Raw genomic sequence first — 12,576 nt, forward strand, 5'->3', positions numbered from 1 at the left:
AGGAATCTCTTAACAGTAGGGATAAAAGGCCATAACATGCAAAAGGTAGCAGTCATTCTGTCACATTTTTATGCTGAGTCAAAATCTATACAAGATGGGAACAGTGACCCAGTCATCACACCAGTCACTGGATATCAGTTGCAACAGCATTTAAGTCAGCTCACTCCAAACTACAATTCACTGATACTAACAGCCAGTGTCTAATGTATGGGTAAAGACACACTTGTGGTTGTGCTGGTTTCAGTGCACCTCCAACTCTGTTTTCTGAACTCAGTCAAACTCCACTCCTTTCACTCCAAAACCTCGGAAGTTGCAGCTCCAGCATGTTTTACCTTGAAGTCAACTTCACACAGACTTCAGAACTGATTGGCCATCAACCCCATTGCAACTCCAGGTGTGCCCAATGAAAACGTTTTGCTGTAAGCTCAGGCAGACACAGCAATTGGCCCAAAGCTTAGCTGTGGGCGGACCTAATCAGTAGTTAGGAAGGGAGATGTTCCAGCCATGGGCATGGGCAGAGTCATTTCAAAATGCAGCCAGAGAAAATGGTCTGGCTGCTTTTGAAGCAACTAGTATGCCTACATCCTATGTTTACTCAGAAGGGGATCCCAAAAGGTTTATGTGTGTATAGGTTTGTGTGGTCTATATTTTTAAATTGTTTGTGGATCAGAGCCATAGCTGGTCCACAAAGGTTCCAATCTCTGGAACAGAAACACTATGTCATTTTCAATGCAAGCGCTGTTGTTCAAACGAGGACTACAATAAAGGTGTCAGTAAATAAAAACAGCCAACATGTTATTAATGAGCTTTTAGTCATTGATTGATTAGCAAGTGGCTTGTCTGCCAGAATGTTTGTGATTTGTGGTTATTCCAATAGCCTAACAAACATAAATTCAATACAGATAATATATTGCAGAGATGATGATGAAACAACTATAGGAATGCAGATAATTGTAATGAAACAGGTTAATCCCAATATTACTGAAAGCTGTTGCTGTGTTGATGATAAAGTTTGAAATTATTATTATTTATTAAATTTATATACCGCCCGACTAGCAATAGCTCTCTGGGCGGTGAACATAAAATAGCATAAAAATACAATGAACAACAAAATAATACTAAATAATATAATCAACAATCCAATACAATAAACATTTTTAAAGTAACTCAGTGTAACTTAAAATGCTTCAGAGAATAGGAAGGTTTTGACCTGGCGCCGGAAGGAGAGCAGAGTCGGCGCCAGGCGTACTTCCTCGGGGAGACTGTTCCATAGTTCGGGCCACCACTGAGAAGGCCGTAGATCTTGTCATCACCCTCCGGGCCTCCCTGTGAGTTGGAACCCGGAGGAGGGCCTTCGTAGTAGAACGTAGTGCACGGGCCGGTTCATATCGGAAGAGGCGTTCCGCAAGGTATCATGGTCCCACACCGTATAAGGCTTTATAGGTCAATACCAACACTTTGAATCTAGCCTGGAAACATATTGGCAACCAGTGCAAGCGGGCCAGAATAGGTGTTATATGCTCGGACCGCTTGGTCCTTGTCAGCAATCTGGCCGCCGCATTTTGCACTAGTTGTAGCTTCCGAACTGTCTTCAAAGGTAGCCCTACATAAAGCGCATTACAGTAATCCAAACGTGAGGTTACCAGAGCATGTACCACTGATGTAAGGTCCTCTTTACTCAAATAGGGACGTAGCTGGGCTACCAACCGAAGTAAAACGCATTCCTAACCACCGAAGCTACTTGAGCCTCAAGTGAGAGGGAAGAGTCTAAAAAGACTCCCAGACTACGAACCCGGTCCTTTAGGGGGAGTGTAACCCCGTCCAGGACAGGGTATATATCCACCATCCGATCAGAGAACCCGTCCACCAACAGCATCTCAGTCTTGTCTGGATTGAGCTTCAGTTTGTTAACTCTCATCCAGTCCATTGTCGCGGCCAGGCAACGGTTCAGCACATCGACAGCCTCACCTGAGGAAGATGAAAAGGAGAAGCAGAGCTGCGTGTCATCAGCATACTGATGACAATGCGCTCCAAAACTCCTGATGACCTCTCCCAACGGCTTCATGTAGATATTAAAAAGCAGGGGGGACAAAACTGACCCCTACGGGACCCCATATTGGAGAGCCCGCGGTGTCGAGCAATGTTCCCCAAGCACTACCTTCTGGAGACGACCCACCAAGTAGGAGCAGAACCACTGCCAAGCAGTACCTCCAACTCCCAACTCCGCGAGCCTCTCCGGAAGGATACCATGGTCGATGGTATCAAAAGCCGCTGAAAGATCAAGGAGAATCAACAGAGTTACACTCCCTCTGTCTCTTTCCTGACATAGGTCATCGTACAGGGCGACCAAGGCCGTCTCGGTGCCAAAACCGGGCCTAAAACCCGATTGAAATGGATCTAGATAATCGGTTTCATCCAATAGCGCCTGGAGCTGGCCAGCAACCACCCGTTCCAAGACCTTGCCCATGAATGGAACATTCGCCACTGGCCTGTAGCTGTTAAAATTGTCTGGGTCCAAGGAAGGCTTTTTCAGGAGTGGTCTCACCACTGCCTCTTTCAGACAGCCCGGGACCACTCCCTCTCGTAAAGAGGCATTTATCACTTCCTTGGCCCAGCTACCTGTTCCATTCCTGCTAGTTTTTATCAGCCAGGAGGGGCAAGGATCTAGTACCGAAGTGGTTGCACGTACCTGTCCAATTACCTTGTCCACGTCCTCAAGCTGAACCAACTGAAACTCATCCAATAAAACAGGACAAGACTGTGCTCCGGACATCTCACTAGGATCTACTGCTATAACTTGAGAGTCTAGGTCCCGGCGGATACATGAGATCTTATTCTGGAAGTGATCGGCAAACTGATTACAGCAGGCCTCCGATGATTCCACCGTGTCCGGAGGGTTTGAATGGAGAAGCCCCCGGACAACTCGAAAGAGCTCCGCTGGGCGGCAAAGAGATGATTTAATAGTGACAGCAAAATGATGTTTTTTAGCTGCCTTCACCGCTCCTACATAGAGCTTAGTCGAAGCACTAACCAGCACATAATTGTATCCGTCGGGAGTTGGTCTCCATTTCCGCTCAAGCCACCTCCTATCTTGCTTCATCGCTCTCAGCTCCGGAGTATACCATGGAGCTGTATGAGCTCTACACAGGAGAGGGCGTGCAGGAGCGATCGTGTTTACAGCCCGGGTCATCTCCGTATTCCACAGAGCAACCAGGGCTTCAGCAGGAGCGCCAGTCCTATCAGCTGGAAAATCCCCCAGAGCCCTTTGAAAACCTTCAGGATCCATTAGTCTCCGGGGGCGGACCATTTTAATAGGTCCCCCACCCTTGCAGAGGGAAGAGGTTACTGAAAGTCTAAACTTCAGCAAGCAGTGGTCTGTCCATGACAAAGGGGGTGTTGTAAAACTCCCCACATCCAGATCACTTTCCCCATGCTCAGTAGCAAAAACAAGGTTTAGAGTGTGCCCCGATACATGTGTTGGACCACTAACATATTGAGACAGCCCCATGGCTGTCATGGAAGCCATGAAGTCCTGAGCCGCGCCGGACAAAGTGGTCTCGGCATGAATGTTGAAATCCCCCAGTACTATTAGTCTGGGGGACCTCAACAATATATCCGAGACCACTTCCGCCAGCTCAGTTAGGGAAGCCATTGGGCAGCAAGGTGGGCGGTACACCAAAAGGATTCCCAGCCTGTCCCTCTGGCCCAACACAAGGTGCAAACACTCCAGGCCAGTAACTGAATGAACATGGTGCTTGGTGAGTGAGATGGAACTCTTATAGACGACAGCAACCCCACCTCCCCGACCCTCAGATCTACCATGATGCTGAACCAAGTACCCCGGTGGGCAGAGCTGAGAGAGACCAACTCCTCCCTGCTCACCCACCCAGGTCTCGGTTATACATGCCAGATCGGCTGCCTCATCCACAATCAAATCGTGGACAAGGGAGGTTTTATTATATACCGATCTGGCATTTAGTAACAGCAACTGGAGATCTGAGAGTTGGCTGATAGGACTACCAACGACCTTGCGGGTGTGGGAAAGACCGGAACAAGGCACAGCCACAACATGTCTGGACCGCGTTCCCCTTACCTGGCACGTCCTTCTCACAGCGCCATACCTTCCTTTGCCCGTCACTACGGTAATTGGGGCCCCCTCAAGTCTCCCCCGCCTGATGGATAAAACTCTCTCCGAAGCACATAATACAACTAAAATATACAACAATTAAACGAATAAAAACAGCCATATATACAGCCATATATACAGCATATAAACATACACACTCACTCAGACATACATTCATGTAATCAGGCACCCATTCATCTCAAATCACATCAACACACCAACAAATCTCACACTCTGTGAAATAATCAAGGCATTATAATGTATTAAGCTGACTTTGCTATAATTCAGTTTAGACATCCTTATACAGAGCTGCAGAGGAATAGAAATGAGGGTGGACACAGCTCTGGGACTTTTTTCAGAAGCAAGTAGGTGCAATGTGTAGTGACAGTTGGAAAATAAAAATGAAATGTGGGCGCGGGGAGAAAAAGAACAGAATGCTCTGCTTGGACAAAATGGGTGGGAAGAACCCTGAACAGGAACAACTGTTTAGGAGGGAGGTCATACTGCAATGTTTTGTTGCAGGTTTCACACCTTAAATATAAATATCTGAAGCATAATATTCAAACACAAATCCAACAAAATCAGAAACATACAAATCATCCTTACTTAAAATTATTTAATTCTGTAAAAGTCCACAGAAAAACAAACAATCACAGGGTAAGAACTTTGCAGGACTAATCCTGAATTAGCACTGTAAATAAAATGGTCTTTCAGTACGTACATATAAAAATATTATTCCATGACTGCTATTACTTGCTTATCAGCTGTAGTCTTCTTAGTGTAATGGAATGTTTGGAATTTTAACAATTGCACATATGCCTCATGTTGGTTGGTCATGCTGGGAGATTAATCAGCTGTTCCATTCCCTGCACTTTACAACCCTTTTTCCATTTCCTCCTTTCCTCTTCTACTTTAAGCCCATGACTCTACATGTTCCTCTAAAATCCACACACACATCAAATGCTACCCATAAATTAGTCAATTTATGGATTGAAAGATGATTTCTTACATTCATTGATGAATGTAAGAAATAATCTTTATTGTTTTTAGATCCATTAAGTAATTAATTTATGGTGGAAGAAATTTATTGATGTAATGAATATTGCTCTAAGTTGCAGTCTGAAATGAATAGCAATGAATCTCTTCACATTATTTCTGTCCTTTTACTTCAGTCTTGATGATTCAACCACTTTCTTCCTCTCTGGTACATTTAAACTTGCCAGGTGTAAAAATGTACAGGAAGTTTTAAAGAGATTACTTTTTTTAAATACACCAATTCTGTGATTTCTTTTTCCCCAAAAGCAGTTTTTGAAAACAGTTTCTAGCTATATATTGCAAAGGCTCTTTGATTAGTCTCAACGCTATGGGTTTTTAAGAGCCTTGATGCTACATTTCAGCATGTTATGGCTGTGATTTTTTAAAAATCTAACAAATTTATATCCCAATTCCTAACATAGTTCAAGGCAGCTTACAATAAATGGAAGTTTCCTCTTTTCTTCATGTTACGGCACAGGATGAGATTGGCTGTGCCCAGCGATCTGCTATCGCGCTTATATGGCACAGAAAGCCTACTTGGTACCATCCAGATGTTGGGACACCAACTCCCATTAGCCCCAGCCTGCTTAGCCAATGATCAGGAATGATGGGAGGTGTAGTCCTACAACATCTGGAGGGCACTATGTTGGCTACCCCTGCTATATGGTCTTTCAACACAATTTTGTGTGATCTGTCATTACGGTCTGGAAAGCTACACTGCAACAGCCAAGATCTTTTAACATCAGTTATGGTTCTTGGAAGCTTGAATTCTTTAACAGAGATTTCTTTTATTACCTGACAAACTTTGCTAAACCCTGCTTCTACAAACTGTAAAGAAAAGGAAAATAAGGAACAGGAAAACCCAGTTGCTCTCACTTTTCATAACACTCAATGGGAGTTAAATAAAAAAAATCCCCTTAGGCTTCTCCCTGGGTTACTCCCAAACGATTCTCATTAAAAACAAAAACAAAGGGCTTCAACAAGATAAGGGTTAAAATCCTATGGTCCTTTGGAGGGCATGTCAGGGGCCATAGAATGGATCCACCTCTCTGCCTATGGAGAGGGAAGTCCACAGGCGGAGAACGCGCTTTGACCTTTCAAGCCTCTCCACTGCATGAGTGGGACCCTTCCACTGAATTGCCAAAGGGCACAGGGGTAATTTGGATCTGTCATATTCAAAGCCCTCCTGTTGTCTAGAACACGCCCCTGAAATGGGGGGTGGGCGCATACCAGTCCTGGAGCTGGTACTAGCCTAGCAAATATTTGGAACTGGTGGTTTCTCCACCTTGAATCTGCCCATCATTAGGCATGCATGTACTCAGTCCTGACATTCTGAATCACTGATAAAACATTTTGTAGTTTCTCTGCTCCTTGGGGTTTCTTCAAGGCAACAGTTTAGAGCAAGCCAGTTAATCCTTAATTTGGAGTTACTCCAGGGTTGATCAGATATAAAATCAAGACAGATGAATCCAAAGGGAGGGATAGAGGCGATCCATTCCTCCCATCCATTCCCATCCATTCTTACATTGTTGTTTTCTCACTACCAAGACTTAAAAAACTGTTTTTGTCATAATACCAATGTTGTAAGCAAAAAGCCATATGTTTGCAATGATCCAAATTATATAATTTGTACACAGAAGTACATATAGTGTTCATTTCAGTGACCTAGAAAAGGTTATTCGGGGGAAACAGTTCTGTAAACACTTGAAAAACTAACTGTACAAATTTAACGCATACTTTCTATTTCATAACAATTAACAAATAAAACTATAAAGGGCTGCAGACTAGGTAAATAGCCCTTAGATCCCACTGGAAACAATGTGACAAGTTAGCCATGACTTAAGTCCCACTGATTTCATGGGGAACTAACAGCAATATCAAACATGTCATAAGTAAGTTCCACTGAGTTCACTGAGGATTGCTCATAGATAATGGGTACAAAATTGCATCCTAAATGCAACTAATTTAGCCTGGATCCAACCAGAAGTGTTTAGATAATAGAGAATGAATTCACACCAATTTCAATGGGACTTAAGTATATATCACTTTTTCTGGAGCATGCACTAAATCTAGGAGTTCAGTCAATGCTTCTGATCTGTGCACCGTCACTAAAGAAAGCACTTATCTTTCCAAGCGATATTGAGAAAACTATTGTAATTATTAAAATATACTCAGCTACACACTCCTTGCAGGAAACTTATTTTGTGTAACAATAAGCCATGTTGAGACAGAGCAAACTACAAATAATAGCCCAGTCTTCATCATGTTAACTTGAATGTAACTTCCACCAAGCAATGATACTTATTTTTTAATAAATATGCTTATTAGTTGGAACTGCAGCCTACTCCTGTTGCAATCCTACACATGGCTACTCAGAAGCAAGCACTGTTCTCACAATCCAATAGGATTTATTTATTTTATTTATTAGATTCCTCCCAGTAGGAGCCCAGGGCAGCTAGAATTACAGCTCAAGTGCACACAGAACAGCAGATTTTGACCCATGAGCCCTAAAGTTGAAAGCGTATTTTAATCAGAGCCACCCATTTAAGTCATTGCCATAGAATCCCCTCTATATCAATTCTCCATCTTTGAGATGTAAACAATGATTTACTTCAAAGAGTTATTGAGAAGATTAGTGAAATGTATAAGGACACTCACCTCATACCCTAGGAATGGGTTGGGCTCCAAATCTAAAATCATTTTTAGAAATATCCATTTGCTAAATAAAAGTTCATAAACAGAGGGGAAAATAAAAATGACAGTTCCCACAAAAGAAACAGAAATTTTCAACTAAAATGCTTGCCTTAGGGTTGTATCCAACTAAACTATACTCAGACCCACTTAAATTAATGGCTCTAGGTTTGTCAATTCCATTATTTTCAGTAGGTCTACTCTGAGTAGTAATAGCACTGATACAAGCCTTAGTCACAATGTTCCTGAGGAACATTACACTACTTAGACTTGTCCAGTTAAGAGGCTTATTGATACTAGACAGATTAGCCATGAGATAGTTCTTAGAGTTAATTATTTCAGCAGCTTAGTCTCTGAAACGTACAGTTTACTTGGCTTGTTTTCCCCAAGCTTGGGAAAGTTTTCTGACTTCTGTCCCTCAAGATACTTTAACCCAGGAGTGGCTAAACTGTGCCCCCCCCAGCTGTTGCTGGACTACAACTCTGATAATCCTGAACTATTGGCATACTGTCTAAGGATAACGGAAATTGAAGTCAAACAACATCCAGCAGACAGAGGTTAGTCACTCCTGCTTTAACCATAAGCCACAGTGAGATACATTTAGGTGCATAGTTCCTTATAGCAATGCTATGGGGGGGTTTTTGGCTAAAATTAAGGATTCTATTTCTATTTACAATAAATTTATAATAATTCTTTACAAAGTCCTTGGTAGTATCATGCCACACTTGTTGGGGGAGCAGGGCTGTGGAGTCGGTACGCCAAACCTTCAACTCCAACTCAGACTCCTCTATTTTTCTACTGTCCGACTCCGACTCCATCTCCGACTCCTTCATAAATGGCAAATGTATATTAACTAGTAATAACAAATTTACTGTAGTAAAATGGTAGCACAAGGCATTTCACCACCACCACTTGAATCATCAGGCTACATTGATAGAACATAAAATATATTTATTTGATTAAAATTTCTGAACAAGAAAACTTTCCTAAATTCCTATGAAAGTTTTTATTTTGAACCTGGAGTCAGAGTCGGTACATTTCTACCGACTCTGACTCCACCCAAAATTGCTTCTGACTCCACGACTCCGACTCCACAGCCCTGTGGGGGAGTCTCACAAAGGAATAAACCGTACATAATTTGTCCCTTTTAGAAAGATTGTTGCACTACGGCATGAAACAGCACACACAATTAAAATTCATTCTTAAAACAAAACCTGAAATCTTTTGCTGTCAACCCATGTTAGAATAAAAGAGAATTTTAGAATTGCAACTTGTTTAACCAGCTAAATGATTCCCAACATCAATACTAACTTGATTTGTTGCAAAAAGCACTGCATTTCTCTCTTGAGATTAGCACTGACACGGTCACCCACATCTCATATTTGCTTAAGGAGCTCGCCATATAGGCCCACACAAAGCCAGAGAACTGGCACAATAGGCTAAGGAAAAGGGCTAGCACGGGCTGGTACAGATCGCAAATATTTATGGGCTAAATATAATGTTAACTGCTAAAACATGTTTAGAAATCACAGTGCCAAGCGTACTATAGCTCTAAGCTCACTCAAAATATGGTCTTTTGGGGGGCCTTCACATTTTGTATTGTTAAAGGAACTGCATGCAACACACATATACAGACAAACAAAACTATTCTGTAGAACAGAGATGAGGAACCTGGAGCCTTCCAGATGTTGGACGACAACTACTATCATCCCTGACTATCAGCCATGCTGGCTGGGGCTGATGAAACCTAAAGTCTAAGAACATCTGGAGATCACAGGTTAGCCACTTATTTAAACAGCTATCTTTGCAATTCTGAGCACTTTCAACAGTGTACTGCACTTTTGACATGCTCAGCTATTGTGGTGCTGTTTTGAGGGGGACTTCCCCCTTATTTTTGGCTGTATAAAAATATATTTTGTATTTCTAGAAACTGGGGATTCCCCACATGCATGTTGATATCTCCCTTGTTGTTTCTCAGGGGCCTCATTTTGGCTCCATTTCTGTCCATACCATCTCAGTTTGCTAATACAATGGTGACGGAGAGGCAAAAAGGGCAGGGAAGGGTGGAAGATGAGAAAGTAGGCTCCAGATCATTACATAGTACAGTGAATTAAAACAGAACATAATTTGAATGTTTGCTCACAGGAAAAAGTTGACTTAGAGATTTGAAAAGGTTTTATTAGTTTTATTAATATTGGCCAATCATTTCTCTTGTAAATATGCATTTTATGATTACGATTTGTTTATTTTGTACTTGCTGGCCTTTGACCGAAATAAACTTATTTACATTTAATTTGAATGTTAAATATGTTTTTAAAAGTTTCACTTTAAATTTCTGATTTCATACAGAGTTCTCTTACAGTCCTACCTGCACATGCCAGGAAACAAATCAAGGACATTCTCCATGCTAAGCATATGCACCACTTTGATCTATGGTCCTTTCCTCCAGAATATATAATAATTATTTGCATTTAGCTGCATAAATATGACCCAAAGTGGGGCTTCAATAGAGTAGTTCATTAGCTTACTGCACAAACTGGTTTCCAAGTGCAGTCTTGTTTTCATTGTCAGAAAGCTTATACACTGTATGGAGTGGGTCCCTTACTTTGCATGGGTTAACACTGGTATGGAAGAGAGGAAACCACTTTGTGTAGTAAATGGACTATTCCATGGCACTAGCAGCATCTTCCCCACATTAAAAAACTACATTGTATAGCAAGGCTATGCATTCTAATCACATTTATTTTGAGGTCAAAGATCCTGCTGAAAACATGAAACACTTCGGAAAAGCATTCTTATATATTGGGTACCATCCCAGACAAAGGACAACCAGATTAAGAACAAGACACTTAACATGGACTACTTGAGCACAAAAACAAAACCCCTTTGATAATCACTTCTAGCTTCAACAGAAGCTTGTGTTCTACAACAGAAGTGAGCAACCAGTACCCTACAGATGTTGTTGGGACTCCAGCTCCTATCAACGTCAGCCAGCATAGCCAATGGTCAGAGATAAGAACTGTAGTCCAGCAACATCTGTAGGGCCACTGGTTCCCCACTTACTGTAAGAGACCTAAAACCTATTTTTGAGAATTATCCGTCACTCCAAGAAGCTACAGCTGGCAGATGTATACCAGTCTACACACAAGCTTGAGACAGCCGTTCACTACCAATAATAAACACTATAAGACCATCACATCAAGGCAAAAGATCCTGCACTAGAGTCAGATACCAACTGTGTCCTTTGATTGACACAAGCAGTATAGTTGAAGAGCCAAATAATGCCATCCACTACACCTGAGGATCTTACACCTACATTTCACCAAATACAGTGTGCACAATATCTTGCCTAACATGACCATCAACAATGTCCAAGCAAGGTTCTCATTGAGAAAACAAGTGAAAAGACATAAATCTGATATAAAAGCAGAAACACAATAGTACTTGTGAAGGAGCATTTCAGCTTTCAAGGACACACCATAGTGGCCATTCCCAAGAAAATTAGTTCTGGTAATTTTGCATATTATGGAGCATAACATGGCAGAACAGGAATTTATACAAAGATGTGATTATATGAACTAGAATACGGGTCTTCTCCCATTTTAAAGACTGGGTAAACTATCTCTATAAACCAGCCTTTCCCAACCAGTGTGCCTCCAGATGTTGTTGAACCACAACTCCCATCAGCCTCAGTCAGCATAGCCAATGGTCAGGAAAGATGGGAGTTGTGGTCCAACAACATCTGGAGGCACACTGGTTGGGAAAGGCTGCTATAAACTAACTTTCTCGTATTATTTGTCATATAGCTTACTACATAAATGCTTACTACACATTGTCTTGTAAAGCTTGTTGCCAACTATTCAATTTTTGCCTATTATGAATTTTGTAACCTATGAAAGTTTATGCTGTGTTAAAAAATTGTTAGCTCAAAGAGATGCTACCGAACTGATACTTTAAACATTTTAACCAAAGAACACAGCTGTCATTAAATAGCTCTTCATCACCATTATTAACTGTAGTACAGTACACTTTCATGAGAACCTTTTAAAAGTCAGTATTCACCTCCACAAATACATTGTAGTCACATGGAACTGCCTGAACATCTGTAACCCCATCTAAATAGATAGCTCTTAAGTTTATCATTTTGTTGTCACAAGAACAATGTCAGTTAAAGCTTACAAACAATAAAATTTCTTAGAAGAATTATGGGGAAGGTGTATGAATAAGCTGCTGTGATGATGAAATAAGGTGCATGGTAATGAATGTATACATCTGCGGGGAATTTGGGCTTAATGTACAAAATAAAGATTTCACCTGCAGATGTTTTCTAGTAGTATTGTGGGAAGTTACCCTTACACAGGAGGAAAGTATTTTCCAGTCAACATACTGGCAAACATAATTCAGAAATTACTTGTGCAATGCTATACTCCAGATGCATATGCATCCAAATCACTCAACTGAATCCATACATTTAATTGTGGATGGCAGAGGTGGCAGACTTGTCTCCTTCCAGACACCGATTCGATCAAACCTGGCTGGAGTTTATAGCAGATGGCATCCAACAACATCTAAGAACATAAGAGCCCTTCTGCATCACAAGAAAGTTGCATCTAGTCCAGCTTCCTGTTCTCACAGTGGGCTGTTTTAAGTGGAAGATTTTTTAAAACTTGATTCCTAGTTTAATTATTTTATAATGTATATTTCTGTTTTAATTCAGGATTAAG

The sequence above is a fragment of the Rhineura floridana genome, chromosome 10 (assembly GCF_030035675.1).
Source record: "Rhineura floridana isolate rRhiFlo1 chromosome 10, rRhiFlo1.hap2, whole genome shotgun sequence".
NCBI classification, from domain to species: domain Eukaryota; kingdom Metazoa; phylum Chordata; class Lepidosauria; order Squamata; family Rhineuridae; genus Rhineura; species Rhineura floridana.